The following is a 5,906-nucleotide window of genomic DNA, read 5'->3' on the forward strand; positions in this document are numbered from 1 at the left end:
ATTTCCAGGGTGGTTGAGAATTATGTGGATTGCATAAAAAGGGGGCTGTCAGGAGGTGATATTTAAATGCTGGTTGGCACTCTGCTGATGCAGTACAAAGGAATCAAAACTAAGTCAGCACAGCAGTCTCGATACTGACAATCGGGAACCAGGTCACTCTTTGCTTTGGGGGCTGTCCTGTGCATTGCAAGATGTTGAGCAGCATCCCAGGTTCTGCTCACTTGATGCCAGGAGCACTTCCCCAAAAATGCCTTCATACGTGTTCCCTGGGGGGGGGGCACAATCATTGTCGATTAAGAACAGCTGCTCTAAGTGAGCTTCCCGTAAGTAGAGGCATGTAAGCTGAGGCTATGAAACTTCAGGGTGGAAACACAAGTGGCAGACACTCAGGCTTTGCTGAAGAGGCAAATCCTAACTCTCATCCTACCCTGGAAATGATGCTTCTGTGTCACTGATCAGCCAGGCTCATTTCTCCCATGGCTGATGGCTCAGATCCGGGGTCTCTGCTTCTCTTCCCTGCTTCAGATTATGATGTTTGTGGTATTCTAATTTACATCCTGGAAGAGGTCATGCCATACAGTTCTGACAAACAGCCTCATCCATTTGCAGAAAATAATGACATACACCGTGTTCCATGTGCCAGGCAGTGTTCTAAGAGCTTCCTTTAATCCCCATGACAATCTGATGGGGAGAAGGTGTCATTGTTATTCCTATATGTTATAGGTAAGGAAACCAAAGCACAGACTGGTTATGTGACTTGCCTACTTAACGTCACACAGCTAACAAGTTGCAGGGCTGGGGTTTGAACCCAGGCAGTCTCCCTTTGAGTCTGCACTATAAACCGTGACACAACCAGCCTCTTGCCTGTGAGTACCAGCGCTGGTGACTTTCATACTCATTTTTTTCACAGCAGGATCCTGTCATTCACTGAAAGCTGAACTGATAATCCAATAACAATTCCGCAGATAAACATGGGACTAGTTCCAGCTGAAGGAAAGGGTCAGATCCCACCAGACAAGCTCCATGGAGCAGTTTGGAAATGACTTTGCAAGTCCTCGGTTTGCAGGCGAGAAAGCTGGAACCGGGGTAATAATAATAATAAGTGCAAGGGCTGCCGGTTATCAATTGCATGTTGCGTATCAGGTACCAGTGCATAACTTCATTGCTTTCCAAGTGATACATGCACAAATGCCATATTTCTCTTTTTAAGTGCATTCTGAGAAACATATGAGTGAGATGAGAAAATATGTCTAGAGAAGGCAAGATGAATTGACCCAGGTGTGCGGAATTGAATTTAGTGAAACAGTATAAAATCTGTAAGCTGTATTCTGTTGGAACACCGTGATCCTCTGATGGTAACAGACGTTTTGGGAGCATCAATGTACATTTTATCTCCTCCCTGAGCATCATATCTGAAAAGACTCATATGTGAGTCTGACGCAAATGAAAATAAATCACAGCAGGACAATAAGCAGTGTTCACCCCTGGACCCCTTAAAACCATCTCACATGGTCCTGTATGATGCTGAAGAAAATCTGGTTATAGTATTTCTTCCCTGACCACCTCGTGGGAGAGGAGGAAGAGGGGAGAGATGGCATCAGCTGTGTGACTATGCTGCTTTTTTCCTTTTACTTCCATGTAGGAAGGCTCCACTTCATGATGAGGATGGAGAACCTGCTAATAAAAGGAGGGCTGAGGACGGAGGGAGGCTGTGTAATTTCCTAGGGACAAATCACCACAAATGCAGTCTTTTAAAACAACACACACGTCTTACAGTTTTAGAAATCCCAAGTCCAAAAGGGACTGCATGGGGCTGAAATGAAGGTATTGGCAGGGCTACATCCTCTTCTGGAGGGTTCAGGGGAGAATCCATTTCCTCACCTTTTCCAGCTTCTGGATGCCAGCATGTTCCTTGGCTTCTGGTCTCTGCTCTGTCATCACATCTTCTCTGACTGTTGCCTCCCTTTCCCATGTAATGACCCTTGTAATTACATTGGTTTCATCCAGTATATTAGTGTCCTGGGGTTTCCATAACCAGGTACAAACTGAGTGATTTAGACCACAAAAATGTATTCTCTCGCAGCTTTGGAGGCCAACCATCTGAGATTAAGGTGTCAGCAGGGCCAGGCTCCCTCTGAAGCCTGCAGGGGAAGCCTTCCTTGCGTGTTCCTTGCTTCTGGTGGTATACCGGCAATTAGCTATCCCCTGGCTTGTAGATGTGTCACCTCAGTCTCCATCTCCATCTTCACATGGCCCTCCCCATGTGTCACTGTCTTCCCACAGCTGTCTTCTCTTAAGGACACCATCATATTGGATTAGGGGCCCACTCTACCCCAGCATGACCTCCTCTTAACTGTTTACATCTACAGTGCCCCAACACTCCTTATGTGCCAGTGAGTGGCCGTGGTGGGTGAGGGAGGGGCAAGGGGTGCCCAGATGAGGCTGGCAGGGTCAGCAACAGCCTGATTGTGGGAGCCCTCTGACGGGGGACCACAGAGAGTGGACATCTCAGCTTGGTGTAATGTCCTGTTTCTCTCTCTGCCCACCTCTTGTCTCTGCTCCTCTCTGCTCCTCTGTCTCTCAGCCTCTCTCTGTCCCTGTGATAGAGTTGACCACCCTTATGTCAGTGTTCTTCAAACTTGTTTCTGCCACAACCCATGGTAAAAAGTACATTTTACTTCCCAGCCCACTGCACATACTAGATACACATCTGATACAATTGAAACAAAAATTTTACAAAATAATACTTATCCTTATTACACACAATGCACCCTGATATGTTCTGTTACAGTCCATTCTATTTCATTTTCTAAAAACTTCCTGTCAGAACCCATTAAAGCAGTGTTCTCAGCTGAGAGTGGTTTTGCTCTAAGGCAACAGGCAGCAATGTGTGAACACATTTGTGGTTGTCACAGCTGGGAGAGTATTGTTGGTACCTAGTGGTTCGTGGCCCACGATGCGGCTCAACACCCTACAAGGCCCAGGACAATCCCCACAACAGAGAATGACCTGGCCAAGAATGTCAGCAGTACCCAAGTTGAGAAACCGACTAGATTAGTTTCATGACTCATTGAAAAGTCACAGCTGCCTGAAATTGAATGTCCGCCCAACTCCTCTGAAACCCGGCTGTGAGGTGGTGAGGGCTCATTGCAGTTCACATGGGCTTCTGGGAGCCTAGTATTCTGGCTTGCCCTTTCCTGGGTCTCATCCCCCTCAGTGAGCTGCCATGTTTCTCTGTGGGTCAACCTGCTTTCCCAGATGTTATAATCTGTGCATGTCTTCCCCTTTTCCAGCCTTGATCTGGATGTCCAGCCTCACTAGAGAGCTGGTATTTCAGTCAGAGTTCTCCAGGGAAGAATCAATGAGCTATATATATATTAAGAGATTTATTCTAAGAAATCGCTCATGTACTTGTGGGTCTGGCAAGCCCAGCAGGCTGAAAACTAAGACAGAAACGGATGCTGCAGTCTGAAGGCAGCATTTCCTGTCTGGGAAACCTGTTTTTACTCTTAAGGCCTTCACCTGATTAGATGAGGCCCACCCACATTATCAAAGGTATTTCCTTTACTTAAAGTCAGCTGACTGTAAATGCTAACCATATCTATAAAATACCTTCACAGCAACACCTAGATTTAGTATTTGACTGAATGACTGGTGTTGGAGTCTGCCCAAGCTGATGAGTTAGAGTAACCATCACAGCTGTTAACTGAGTAGCCATCTCTTGTCGGTGTCCCATGTCTTATCTTAAGGGAATTTGCATTTTTGAAAACTTTCTTTCAGACTGAGGCAGCAGGACTGACAACAGGACACCTTCCAAACACATCTCTGAAGAGCCATCCCCAAAAATCAGTCCCCAAAAGAAAGGACCATGGGACATGAACTTCATAAAGGCTTGCAGATGTGTCAACCCCAGTGAAATCTCTGCGCAGCCTCTCAGAGAAGACAGGCTACGGATGTCCTGAGTGTGGGAGAGCCTTCAGCTTCAAGTCTTTCCTCACTCAGCACCGGTGAATTCAAATAAGGGAAAGGCCCTAGGAACACGGGGTGTGTGTGAGGACCTTCAGGCAGAGGGCAAACGTCAGTCAGCATGTGAGGATCCATTCTGGAGAGTGTGAGGACTGTGCCAAAGCTCTCAGTCAGGGCTCCTCCGTCTGCAGCTGTGGAATCTCTAAGTGTGCTGCATGGTCAGACTTCCAGGCAGACCCTGGGGAGAGGACAGTTTGGCCATTATAATGCCGTAGACAAGTCAGTGTCTCTAGATTATTCAGTTCATCCCTTCGCTCTACATACAAGGAAAAGTCCCAGATGGGGATAATAACCAGATCACTAACTAAGACTTTTGGTACAAAGATCTAGAGCCTTGTTTCCTACCACCCCTTCCTTCCTGATTTATTAACACTGTACCAGTTGGGATGCTTTTGCCTGCATGGAACAGAAAGCTGCAAAAAAACCCAGCTTGAATAATGAAGAAGCGGGGTGACCGGTTAGCTCAGTAGTTTAGAGCATCATGCCAATAACACCAAGGTTGCCGGTTTGATCTCCGCATGGACCACTGTGAGCTGTGCCCTCCTTAAAAGAGTCAACTATGTCATTGTAGCATGAAAGCAATGTGTAATCAATGGCCAAGGCTGTTCTCCAATAAAAAATTTAAAAAAATAATTAAGGTGCTTATCTTACTGTATAAGAAATACAGACATAGGGGAGTCCAGAGGTGCATTGATAGCACATGAGTGCCATCGAGGACCCAGGATCTTCGTTTTCCAGTCTTCCATCTTTAGTGGCTTGTGTATAGTTTTCCTTGGGGACCACTGTGACACTAAGCCTCATGAAAATGATCAAAAGCAGGACAGGAGCAGGCAAGGAGGCAAAATATTTTTCTCATCACATAGTACAGAGGAAAGCTGTTCCCAAAGCACCCAGCAAACTTCCCCTTATTTCTCATTGGCCAGAATTGAGCCACATGACGATACCTGGATGAATTGGCTAAAGGGAAATGAGACTGTTGTGATAGGTTTGGATCCGTTAAATTCACTCTCTGGGTTGGGGTACATTACTGCCTGAGAAGAATTGGAGTGGGAAGGGAGAATAGGGAGGTGGATGTTGTGTAGATAACAGGAATGTTTTCTATGAACCAGAGGTTATGATTGGAACCTGAGGAGAGGGCAGTAAGAGAGTAGAGCACGTAAGGGCAGAGAGGATGATGAAGTCAAAGAGAGAAGTGCCATGGAGGAGAAGAGGGAAGAAAAAATAATTGATAAAGAGGAGAAGAAGGAGAGATGGGATAAAGAGGAGGGGACAAGCAAAGAACATAGAGAAGTGTAAATTGAGAGGTAACATAAACGTGAGATTTCAGCCTCAACCAATCAGGTTCAGGCATGGAACATGTGAACTCAGTCTTGAATTCAGCATCTTTTTTTTTAAAGGTTTGTATTAAAAATATAGCCAACATACAATATTAGTTTCAGGGGTACACCATAGTTATCCAATATTTATATACCTAAAGAAGTGATCACCATGATAAGCCCAGCAACCATCTGATACTGTACAATGCTATCACAATATTTTTTACTGTATTCCCTATGCTGTACATTACATCCCCATGATTTATTTGTTTTATACCTGGAAATTTGGACCTCTTATTCCCATTCTCCCTTTCCCCCCTTTTTAAAATTTTCAATTACAGTTGACATTCAATATTATTTTATATTAATTTCAGGTGTACAGCATGGTGGTTAGGCATTTATATAATTTAAAAAATGACCCCCTTGGCTAGTCTAGTACCCACCTGGCACTATACATAGTTATTACAATATTATTGACTATATTCCTTATGCTTTACTTTACATCCCCATGACTATTTTGTAACTACCAAATTGTACTTCTTAATCCCTTTACCTTTCCACCCT

Source organism: Hipposideros armiger, unplaced genomic scaffold, assembly GCF_001890085.2.
Source record: "Hipposideros armiger isolate ML-2016 unplaced genomic scaffold, ASM189008v1 scaffold_813, whole genome shotgun sequence".
Lineage (NCBI taxonomy): Eukaryota > Metazoa > Chordata > Mammalia > Chiroptera > Hipposideridae > Hipposideros > Hipposideros armiger.